This window comes from Lynx rufus, unplaced genomic scaffold, assembly GCF_022079265.1.
Source record: "Lynx rufus isolate CCGP_SWC_20201006 ecotype Redwood Valley unplaced genomic scaffold, mLynRuf1.p SCAF_5, whole genome shotgun sequence".
In the NCBI taxonomy this organism is placed as follows: Eukaryota; Metazoa; Chordata; class Mammalia; order Carnivora; family Felidae; genus Lynx; species Lynx rufus.
Genome location: NW_025814867.1, coordinates 98489742 through 98502639, shown reverse-complemented (window position 1 = coordinate 98502639; position 12898 = coordinate 98489742).

Here is a 12898-nt window from a genome sequence, read left to right as displayed (position 1 = left end):
GGTTAGCCTGTGAATTCTGAAGTGCTTGGTGAATTGGCATCAGATCCTGAGGCTGTGAAATCTTCTTGGGGCATCTCTGATTCTATGAGTTTTCTGCTCTCACCAAAAGAGTGACATTCATGTTGATGGTGCGACAGGTAATTTTCATTTTCTTTAGGCTTTTCTATATTTGTCATGTTTTCTGTAAGAATATATATACACTTGTGTACACACACAGTTTTTGTAAAAGCAACAGAACCAAAAAGATGCCTTTGTTTTTATAGGAGCATGGAATATATTTGTTTTACATTATTAGAATATATTTTGCTGTTTGTTCATTTCAGTGGGCATTACTGAACATTGTGTTTAATTATTATGTGGTTACTATATTTTTATGTGTTGGGTATCTATATGTTTTTCTTTTATTAATGGTTTAGGAAGGTTCATAGCATTCCTATAATCTCTCTGCCATGAATGGCAAGGGTACTTATGAAAGAGTTTCTGCTCTCAAAGAGCTGATTGCTTTGAAATAGATTAGACTTATTCATATGTTTGTATTCCTGTTCAATGTCAAATCCTTTGTTGGAGGAATATTAATAAATATCCCAGAATCCATATAAAATTTATGAGTTTTATTTATGTTCAAAACACTGAATATTCTCCCCAGCATTGTTCATTTTTCTGGGTCTTTTTCTTATTAGCACATTTGAAAAAAATGTTTCTTTCCTTTAATGTAAGTCTATTAAAGTCAATAGCCAATAAACACTTTTAATTAAAAAAATATACTGTCTTCTTTTCTGTAAATAGTAGTGAGTCTATTGAACAAAATATTAAATTTCCATGATACTAGAGATTTTCTCCACTGGAAAAAAGATTTTTTTTCTACATTTATTTCATGTGTAGTCATTGTTTTAAGGGCACTTAATGCTGAATGCAGAATCCAAGGAGATTCAACAATGTACCTGTCTCTTTAAATTATATAATTAGGGGCCTTAAGACCATGCTAGCACATAATAAAAATAATAATAACCACAACCTAGGGAGCATTTTTAATGTACCAGGTACCTTTGTAAGTGCTTTCCATATATATCTTGTTGACCCTTAGAATGAGGCTGTGAAGCGCTGATATTATTATTCATCTGTTAAGAACGAAGTTTCAGGAAGGTTGAGTAGCCTGCCTGGGGGCCTACCAGGCATTTCTGGAAGGTTGAGTAGTTTGCCTAAGGGCCTACCACTAGTCAGCTCCCAAGTTCAACTTCAGCGGCATCTGACTAAAACTCTGCGGTTAACCATTACACTAAATAGCTTCTTGTGACTTGCCCCTGGGTTGAGGGGGCTAAGGGAAGGGAGGAGAGAATAGAAGGGCCGTGTGGCCTGAGGTATGGGGTGCTTCTGGAGCTTCACTGCAGCCCAGCCCTGGCTCCCACTCCTCCAATGGGGAATGGCCGATATCGGCCTATGTAGTCCACAGTCCCATGCTGGCACCTGTAGGTGCTCAGCGTGAGTTGCCATTCCATGTTCCCCAATTCCTTCAGCCCCCAGTTTGGGGACTCTAATCACGTCCTGAATGGCGTTGAAAGGGTTGAGGTCTGTGATCAGTTCAAGTGGACTCGGGGAATCAATAGGAGTCGGAGGTGTCCTAGATGTCTTGGGGGAGCGATAATGTTATTCTCTGGGAATAAAGGGAAGAGATTCTTCTAAAATATTTTTTAAGCCAAATACTTGTGTAATTAAAGCATTTTAATAAAAATTTCAAACAAAGATCATCAAAAGGTCAAGATTAGAGTGTGTAAGCAACTATCTTATCCAGGATGGTTTTTTTTTTTTTTTCTGTCCAGGCAGCTTGGAGCTCACTGAGAAACCACAGAGTTAAATGATTATCCTGTGCCTTCCTGATTAGAAACAGGCTGCTCTCTGCAGTTTGATTAGTCTCGCTCGTAGCTATGGGATTACAGCTTATTAAAACTGACAGTGCTATGGAGGGCAGGGAGCCGGGAAGGTCAAACTTACATGCTGAGCCAGCCACCAGCAAGGCTCTGCCTTTACCTGAAGGTTTTGTGTAATTGGCATTCATTTTAATATTCTTTTTCATTTCTTTCCCTTTTTTTCAGCGTTTGGGTCTCATCCTCATTTTACTTACACCCTTTGTCTCCCTTCTTTCTTGGGAGAGTCCCTGACTTGTGACCACATGACCCAAATAACAGTGGGGGAAAAAAATCGAACCCAGTGTAAGCAATGTAAATTAGGGTAACCATACATCCTTGTTGCCCATAATAGCCCTGTTTTGTGTCTCTGCGTCCAGGCATAATTACCAACGGCACCCTCTTTTACCCTCAAAAGTGCCTTAGTTTGGATGACAAATTATATGGTTACCATAATGAGGGATAGAGATGGTCAGACCAGAGAGCAGGTGCTTTGCTTCATCTAAACTGGAACAGCTGCTACCCACCTCTAACCAATCGCTGCTGTGGGTCCACTGCTGTCAAATCTTCCAGTGTCTCAGCGAAGACCCAAATCTGGATTTTCAGAAATCGCACAATTTGTAAATGCTGGTTCCATTTTTAAAAAATATTCTGCTAGCCAAACAAATCCTAGGTGTGCTGAGTTTGCAGCCCCTGGTTTAGAATCTGGAGGGAAAGCTTTGACATCTTTAGCGTTTTTATATTTCTCAGTGACTCATCAAAACATACAGAAAAAGCACCTCTGGTTTCTAGCTCCGGCAGCTGATTACAGATTCCCAGATTAAGAGATCCCCACATTGTCCCAACTCCATGGCAGGATCCCCCGAGAACAACTAGCACAATTCTAAATCTGCTCAAAGGGAAAAGAAAGCATCATCCTGTTCAGCCAATTTTATGGATGAGAACTGTGAGCCCTGGAGAACGAAGACCAGCAGTCAGTCGGTCTTTCAAGGAGTTTAAACAGACACATGTTTCTTTCCAGTTACCACTTTGGCTCTCCTACATCATCCTGTATTTTCTGCTGAGTGGTGGCCTTCCAGGGTCAGCAGTGATTGCCCAGAACTTACTTTCCAATGATTCTGACTCACAAAGCCGGCTGGGACCGGGACATACGGGCTCCTATTGCACCTTCCAGCATTAATAGCAATAGTCCTAACACAGTGAGGGTGCAATTACAGTTTGTCAAGTGAACGAATATTCTTGTAGCTGTTGAGGCATCCTCTTCGGATTGTAGCCAGCTGAACACTGGTTAGAAGTGACTTGCACAGCAGTGCGTGGTAGGACCTAGGCTGAATGTCTCATCAGTGGTGGTTTTATGTCTCTCTATGCCAGGCAGGCTCCCAGTGACCTGGCACATTTTTTTCCTTCTTTTACTGGGTTCGCTTTGTACCATTAGCATCTCCTAGTGCTGGCCTCAAAGCAATTTCCTCTGCTTTGACAAGAGGAACTCACAGTGAACTTTTCTTTTGTTCTCATTCCTCACCATGCACTTTGAGACCAGGCTGAAGTTGCCAAGGAGTTCAAACGACCCGTGCTTCTGCCGGTATGATTCAGAGGGATTAGCACGTCCTCTCTGCACACTGTCCCTGATGTTCGCCTCCTTCCCTGAACTGCTGTCCCCTGCTGTCTGCTCCTTTGTCTGAGAAGCATATTTTCTCTTATTATCACCTAGTTCCCTGCCTGTTTCGAATGGCTTCAGCTCGCCTCCTAATGAAATCAAGATGTTGCTATTAATGGTCTTCTCTTTCCTAACAGCTTAGAGTCACTTCCTTTTGTTTAGTCCTTTTTCCCTTCCCTCCCAAACCACACACTCATCTCTGTTTCAAATAAAAATTTCCTAACCCTTTCATAACTACTGCTTTATAGCTGCTAGCAATAAGGCACAAGAGGGAGGAGATAAAAGTAAGTGGAGAGAACCCAGAAGGTGAGGGGGTGAGGGATCCTCCAATAACTGAGAAACAGGGCAAGCGTCTTTAGGAGGCTTCTTGTATGAAGAAATTAGGTCAGATTAGCCCTCCAGACTGAACGTTATAAACCCAGTAGTCTGGTGAAGTTTTCCTGTAGTTTTTACGAATGGAATGGAAAAATGGTTTCCCCTCTGAAGATCTGTTTTCCTTCCAAATAGTTAAAATTTTGTCTAGCAACATCCCAGTATCATTTGTGTTAGCCATAAATCCATTCATAAGATCCAGTGACATAATAGATGTAAGAGTTTCTCAAATCACGCCCCCAAAAGTTAAAATATTTACCCACATAATCCAGCATTTCCCATTCCCTACTTACTTATTTTTATTTTGGTTTAACATTTGGTTTAACAATAACATTTCCATCATAATTCCATTTATCATTCCCCATGCTGAAGAAAATACAAGCTATGCAAATATCCTCAGTTCTCCCCACATAGTAATTTACACATCAAAAGAGAAAAAAAGAGAGTGACAGAATATGTTCGATTTTTTCTTTTTTTATCCTATGTCTGATTTTGGTTAGACTCTCCAATTTCATGTTGTCTGAGTAGAAAAGTTGCTTCTAGTCATGTTGAAAAAGTCAGTTCAACTTTACTTTTCCACTCAAACATTCAGCTATTACCACAAATCCCACGTGTCAAAAAACAGATTTATTCTCTCTCATCAACCACACTAGTTCTCCACTGCAATTTCCTTACCTCTGTCAGTGGCCTCTGTCTTCTAGTCAGTCTGGTAGGGAAAAATGATAAAGTGGCGGACAGGACTGGTAGGGAAATTCCAGTCCCCACCCAAAGACTCCCCTTCCGGGTTCTTCTTCCTACCTTGCTTATTGCACATGCGCGCCAAATTACTACTAATGCGGAAGTAACAGACTATAAATTGTCCCCCATGCTTGCGCTCCGGGGCTCCGGGCTCAGACCTCTGGAGAACAATCTCCTCTGAACCCACCGATGTGAAATAAACCTCCTGCCTTCCAAGATGCCCAAGTGCCGCTTGGTTCTTCCGCCGGGTGATCCAGAGCAGGTTCCGTAAGATTCGGTTCCCTGACCAGGAAACCCGACCGCGCTGGCCCGTTGTTGCCACCGGTTTGGGAAAATGGTGAGGCGATGATGGAACGAGGAATCGCAGCCGAGAAGGTGCTCCCTGCCTGATATGCGTCATTCTCCCACTTCGTCGCCTCAGGCTGGCCCCGCTCTGCCGTTCCCGCTGGGCTCGAGGAGACTTGGCAGGTGAGGACCTGGACCTGTCATCGGATACCGGTAACGCCTAGGGCCCCTGACCCGGTCAGACCCACCCGTCAGGGTGGAAGGAGAGCCTGATCACCTCCTGTAGACCTTTCAGAGGTCTCACAGGTTGGGGTTCCCAGGGAGGGAATGTATTAACCTCAGGTCTGAATGTGTGAGTGAATGTGCAGTGCAACCTGGTCCTCCAGTTGGGACTGAATCTGTGGCTCCATGGGCAGGTACCCTTAAGGTCCCCAAAAGCCCAGGGAGTCTGAGTGGGCCTGTCTGTGATTCTGTGGTGAACGGCATACAGTTTATGGCAAAATTGGAATCGTTTCTGATCCTAAGTCATAAAGCTGAGACCGCTACTGCGAAGCGTCACCTAAGTTACTTGGGAACATGGCCAGATGGGCACCTAACTGGTCTCCTCATTAGAGGGGGCACCCCTACTCCTCTGTCTTTGCAACTCCGTCTCACGGGAACATTATGGGGTTGGGAAAAGAGCAAAAAAGGGGTTTTCAGGAGATTATGGAATTAAGATGACCCCCGGCAAGTTAAGGACCCTATGTGAGTTGAAATGGCCCACTTTTGGGGTAGGATGGCCCTTTGAGAGAACCTTAGATGTCCCAACGGTTCACCACATCCAGCATGTTGTCACCGGGGAACCAAGTCACCCTGATAAGTTCCCATATAATGACTCCTGGTTAGAGATTGCCCAAACCCTTCTCCCTTGGGTGTGATTTACCTGCAACAAACAGGGACAGGCTAGGGTCTTACTCGCCTTGACAAAGCAGCCCAAGGAAGGTCAACAGAAGTCCTGACCTCCACAAATTCTCACCGGTGACCAATCTTGCCCCTGCCATATGTTCCCCTGAGACTGTCAGCACCTAACCCCCCAGTTCCCAAAACTCTGCCACCTTCGGTCTCCCCACCACCTCCAGACTTGGCAGATCCTCTCTCCCCTAGACCAACAGCCAGATTGTGCCCTCTGCCAGGCACAAGTGCTCTCCAGATGCTGGTCCACATCAGCCAGTACCAAGAAGCTCTCCTCCAGGGTATCTGAGCAGGGCCTAAGAAGCCCATGAATATGCTCAGCAGCAAGGGGAATCCCCCAGGGATTATTATGAGAGGCTACACCCTGTTTGATTCCGAGGCACAAAAGAACCACGACAAAAGGATGGGGAAGGTCCAGCCACCAAAAGGGGGATGGCCCAGAACCTCCTGAGAAAGGGATCAGTGCGCCTACTGCAAGGAGAAAGAACGTTTAAACAATGAATGTCCCAACTGGGAAAGTCCCAGAAACCCAGCCGATATGCAGAATAACCCTGCAGAGGGGCGCCTGGGTGGCGCAGTCGGTTAAGCGTCTGACTTCAGCCAGGTCACGATCTCGTGGTCCATGAGTTCGAGCCCCGCGTCAGGCTCTGGGCTGATGGCTCAGAGCCTGGAGCCTGTTTCCGATTCTGTGTCTCCCTCTCTCTCTGCCCCTCCCCCGTTCATGCTCTGTCTCTCTCTGTCCCAAAAATAAATAAACGTTGAAAAAAAAAAAATTAAAAAAAAAAAGAATAACCCTGCAGAAAAGACCTCATAGGCCTAGCAGGAATAGATTCAGATTGAGGGGGGCCAGGCTCACTTCTTCTTGGCCCCCATGAGCCCACGGTCAAAATAAAAGTAGGGGGCCAAACTGTGACTTTTATGTGAACTCAGGGGCCACATGGTATGGCATGAATTCCTCTACCTACCTGAGTGCCCTATCCCTCTCCTTGGCGGGGATGTACTCTCAAAGCTGGGGGCCCAAATAACCTTTGAGCCAACAGGACGCACCAGCGTCATGTCCAATTGGACAAGAAGAATAAGTCCCCCTCATAATGGCAATCACTACAGCAAGAAAGAAAAAATGGAGGCTATTCTGCACACAGGTCCAACCGAGTGGCCCGCCCGAATTCAGGGCTGCCTTCCCCACTGTCTGGGCTGAGGACAATCCCCCTGGACTTGCCCATAACCAGGCCCCTGTCATTGTAAAGTTAATCCCAGGGGCTCAATCAGAGAGACAGTGGCAATACCCCCTCCCACCAGAGGCAAGGGCAGGCATCCAAGAACACCCTGCTCTTGCCAGTCAAGAAGCCAGGAGGAGGGTAGCAACCAGTTCAAGACATACAAGCTATCAACAAAGTAACTGTCTCCTTGCACCCAGTTCTCCCAAACCCGTACACCCTTCTCAGCCAGATCCAGACTCTGACAGCTGGTTTACTTAAAGGATGCCTTCTTCTGCCTCCGCTTGGCCCCCCAGAGCCAACCCTTGTTTGCCTTTGAATGGACCGAACCAGACACGGGGCGTCAGATGCAACTGACTTGGACGCACCTCCCATAGGGGTTTATAAAAACTCCCCTACCCTCTTTGGGGAGACACTGGCCAGAGACTTTGCTGGCTTTCCAAGGGAGGCCACATGCTACACCCTTCTCCAGTATGTGGAAGACCTCCTCCTTGCCAGCAATACCTAAGAGAATTGTACAGAGGGCACAAAGGCCCTTAACCTGGGTGCCAAGGAGAGGGATAGGACACTCAGGTAGGTAGAGGAATTCATGCCATACCGTGTGGCCCCTGAGTTCACATAAAAGTCATAGTTTGGCCCCCTACTTTCATTTTGACCGTGGGCTCATGGGGGCCAAGACTCAGGATATCAGGTCTCATAAAAAAAGCACTAGAGCCAGAGAGAAAGAAGGTCATCAGCTCCTTACCCCAGCCCCAAACTAAGAGGGGGCTATGAGAATTCCTGGGGGGTTGCAGGATTCTGCCAAATCTGGATTCCTGGGCTCTTGTAAATAGCAAGAATAATCTCTTGGTAGGACTGGATTGAGAACCCCCTGTCTGGACAGAGGAGGCCGAAGTCGCCTTCCTAGAGATAAAGGCCACCTTGGGACAGGCACCAGCCCTTGGCCTGCTGAATATAAAAAAGCCTTTTTAATCTCTTTGTGCATGAGAAGGAAAAGGTTGCCCTCGGGGTTCTCATACAGACCGTTGGCCCTTGGCAACAGCCAGTAGCATACCTGTGGAAGAGGCTGAACCCAGTGGCAGCAGGGTGGCCACCATGCCTTAGTGGCCACAGTTCTGCTCATTAAGGGGGCAGATAATCTCACCCTGGGACAAGAACTAAATGTCAAGTTCCCTCATGCTGTCGTGTCTCTCATAAACACTCAAGGACACCGCTTCCTCTCCAACTCTTGGCTACCACAATACCAGGGGCTCCTCTGCAAAATCCATGGGTCACTCTTAAAATAGTGCAGATGCTGAACCCCACAACTTTCCTACCCTCTGAGAAAGGAAAACCAGACCATGACTGTTCTGAGGTGACCAATAAAGTATTTGCAAGTCGCTCAGATCTACGTGACCAGTCTCTACAGAACCCAGACCTCACCTTGTTCAGTGATGGTAGCAGTTTTATCACAGAGGGTGTTCAAAAGGCAGGGTATGCAGTGACAACTACAGATGAAGTCCTAGAGGCCAATGCCCTACCTGTGGGATGGTCAGCACAGCAGGCTGAATTATATGCCCTAGTCTGGGCCCTCACCATCAGTGAGGGCAAATGATCTACACCAACTCGCAGTGTGCCTTCACTACCGGGACAAGAGGTACACATACACGGGGCAATCTACAAAGAGAGGGGCCTCTTCACCGCCGTGGGGAAGACCATCAAAAACAAGGAGGAAATACTAAAGCTCCTCAAGGCCATCTGGCTTCCAAAAGAAGTTGCAGTTCTATACTGCAAAGGACACCAGAAAGGAGATGACCCTACAGCACGAGGGAATCGTCTAACAGACAAAGCGGCCAAGATAGCAGCTGATAAGGAGGTATAGACATGGCTCTCTCCTTTATCCATGCCATGACCCCCCCCCCCAGGAGTTCAAAGAAGAAATTGTCTCCCCATTTGGCTTACTGGCCACAATCCACAGCGATAATGGGCCTGCATTTGTAGCGGACTGCTTACTGGCCTCAAAGCTCAGGGAAAGTAGAGTGGATGATTCACACCCTCAAGTGAACCTTAGCCAAGTTCTATCAGGAAACAGTCCTCCTGTGGCCAGACCTGTTGCCCCGGCCCTCCTGCATGTCCATTGCACACCAGGAACTAATATATGGGAGGCCCCCTCCATGTCTAGGGAGCCTCCCAGGTAACTTACACCAAATAGGGGATAAGAGAACAACTTCAAGCTTTAGGGGCCACCATAAATGAGTTACAATGTTATACCATAGAGAGGGCCCCAATCTCATTAGGATCTCCTGTACCTCCCCCCCCCCCCAGGGGACTCGGTCTGGGTCAAAGATTGGAAAAAAAGACCCTCTCAAACCACAGTGGACTGGGCCTTATACCGTTATTCTGACTACCCCTACTGCCCTCAAGGTTACAGATATCACTCCATGGGTCCACCACTCCAGAGTCAAGAGGACCAATCCTGAGGAGCCCCAGACTTGGAAGTCTGACCCAAGTTCGACAAACCTGCTCCAAGCGACCTTCCAGAGAGTCCTAGATTCTTGGGATCTTCAGCCCTGCTCCAGTCATACCCCAGGAGCTGGCTGGTCTATATATGGCAGAAGCTTGAAGAATCGCCAGTCCTATAAAATAAATAGACTGTCCTTACTCCTTGCCATCGGATTGGCAGAGCTTGCCCCAGGAAGCTGGGAAAACAGTGAGAGGTTCCTGTTTGCACTCTCATTGCTCTTATGGGTAGGATGTTTTGTTGGTATTGGTTGCATCAAGTCTGGGCCCCATTTGTAAACCTTCAGCCCTAAGGCCCAGGCTAAATGAATGGTGTTGCTACCTGTCCTCCTAGGGGCAGGAATAGCCATGGGAACAGGGACTGGCTTAGGAGGCATAGGCTCTTCTGTGGGACTACTCCCTAGTGTCCTTGCTGAGCCAAATAAGTTCCCTGGCAGGAGTTTCACTCCAGAACAGATGGGCACTTGACCTCCTCACTGCCAAGAAAGGGGGCACCTGCATCTTCCTTGGAGAAGAATGTTGTTACTTTGTAAACCAGTCGGGAATAGTCACAACCAAAGTCAAGGAACTAAGGGAAAGGACCAGCCCATAATAAATGAAGATGATGCCTTCTAATACAGCCTATATCTATTTAAGGGAGCATCAAAGCAGGGGAATGATAGGGAAAAATTATGTTATAAGACAGCTGACAGGACTGATAGGGGAATGCCAGTCCCCACCGGTTTCTTCTTGCTACCCCTCTTGCTGTGCACGCGCACCAAATTACTACTAATGTGGAAGTAACAGACTGTAAATTGTCCCCACGCTTGAGGTTGGGTATCAGACCTGTGGAGAGTGATCTCCTCTGAGCCCACCAGTGTGAAATAAACCTCCTCCCTTCCAAGATCTCCGAGTGCCACTTGGTTCTTCTGCTGGGTGATCCAGACCAGGTTCCATAACAAATCCATCTGGAAACCTGTTCCTTGGATGAATGATAGAACTCATAGAAGGGATGGGGATGGGATATTTTAAGGGAGAGATCAACAAGACTTGATGACTGGCTAAACAGCGTGATTCAAGGCTGATTTACCATCCATCCTGCCCTATGTCCCTTTCAGTCCTCCCCCATTCCTTTCTTCCTCCTTTACATATATCATTCACTGCTACTAGGCTAAGCTGTCATAAATATTATCTTCTGTGGGATACTCTTTAACTAAAAACCATCAGTGGCTCCCCAGTGCCCTCCAGAGCAAGGCTGGGCTGGCTGATGAATTCCTAGGCCTGTCATAATCAGACCCTATCCAATTGCTGTGGGCTCCCACTTTTTCCCAATGGTCATATCCTAATCGTACCGTTCTTCAAGGTCCAGCCTAAGAACGAAATCTTCCATAAAAACTTGCCGTTCTAGAATCCTAGACTCTCAGGATTGAAAGAGGAGGGGCAACTATTCTGGTTTTCCTTGTTCAGAAAGGCATCACCAACCAGGGCTCTAGGTGTTTTGTTTGCTCAGGTCTTCAATCCTGTAAGCCTCGTCTCCCAACTATGAGCTCTGTGAGGGAAGGGTAATTCCTCACAAAGGAATATCCCCAACTCTTGCCCCAGCTTACAACAGTTGTGTCCACTGAAATAATTAAAGGGGGAGAGTGAGACTAGTTTTCTTCCCACCACAGGCCTGCAGTATGCCTTCTGCTCCTCTGTCTTTAACGTAGTGCCTGTCCTATCCCTCATTGCATTACAATTTGTTCAATGATTCCTGTGCTTTAGCATACCACCTTCTTTACTGCTCATGGCAGACCTCTGAAGTTGATATTTTCCCATTTACAGAGAAGAAACTGAGACTCGGAGAGGTTAAGTGACTTACTCAAGCATACAAAGCAGGAGATCCAGGATCTAAACAGTGTACTATGACTCTGAAGCCCAGCATTTTCCTATTTTGCTTCCTGACCTCCCCAAACTACGCTTTTCTTACACAGAGCATCCGCTGTACTTCAAGAGCAAAGGCCAGAGGTAGGTAGAGGCTGATGTCTCCTGTGATCACCTCTCTTGGTTGTCCTCTGGGCTACCCCCATCATTACTCCCTGGCACTCCAGAACTGGTAAGTCAGGATGACTTAGTAACTGTTTTCTTTTCCCTTTTTTGTTCCCTGAAATCTACAGCTGCATTTTAATGATGAGAGGACTGAGGAGTGACCCAGAGATTGTAATTTTGTTTTGGTCAAAGGCTCATACATTTACATACAAATGAAAAGCAAAAGGACATGTAAATTGTAGAAAGGGGGAAAAATTAGCCTTGCTCCTTTTCAGAAAGAGAATTCTTTGGTGACGTGGAGAATATAATTTTAGAACCAGAAGAAATGTTACAGATCATCTATTCAACTCCCTTATTTTATAGAGGTGGAACCCAGGCCCAGACAGTGTGACTAACCCAAAGCCCAACAGGAAATAAGAGGCAAGGCAGGAACAAGAGCCTAGGTTTTCTTTCTCAGTCCCAGCCCTTTTCCATGTCCTATCTCTTGTTCTGCGTTGACGCATCCTGAGTACTCTAAAGCAGCTCCTACATGCTTAGGAGCATATACTACTTGCTTAGGATGGTTAATTTCATATGTTGACTGGGCTAAGGGATGCCTAGAAAGCTGGTAAAACATTGTTTTTTCTCGTGTTTGTGAAGGTGTTTGGGGAAGAAATTAACATTTGAGTCTGTAGACTAAATAAAGAAGATGCTCTCACTAGTTCAGTCCAATCTGTTGAGGGCCTGCATAAAATAGAAAAGATGGAGGAAGGATGCATTTACTGTCTTTCTTGAGCTGGGACATCTATCTTTCGTGGATCAATGCTCCTCAGGCCTTCAGACTTGGATTAGAACTTATAGCGCTGGTCCTCAGTTTCTCTGGGCTTCCTGCTTGTGGATGGCAGATCAGACCTTGGGACTTCTCAGTCTCTGTAATCATGTAAGCCAATTCCTGTAATAAATCTCTCCTATCTATTTATCTGTCTGTCTATCTATCTGTCTGTCTCCTATTGGCTCTGCTTCTCTGGAGAACCCTGGAAGAAATTATTTCACCACTCTGGCACTAGCTATAGCTTCCTAGCTGCTGGGATAACAGTGATTCTTGAACATAGTGGTTATTCTATTTGCAGATACTTTTTTAGAAAATTTTTATAGGAATATTATTATTGTTTTTAAGTTTATTTTGAGAGAGAGACCCAGCATAAATGGGGGGGAGGGGCAAAGAGAGAGAAGGAGAGAGAATCCTAAGCAGGCTTTGCACCGTCAGTGCAGAGCCCAATGTGGGGCTCAAA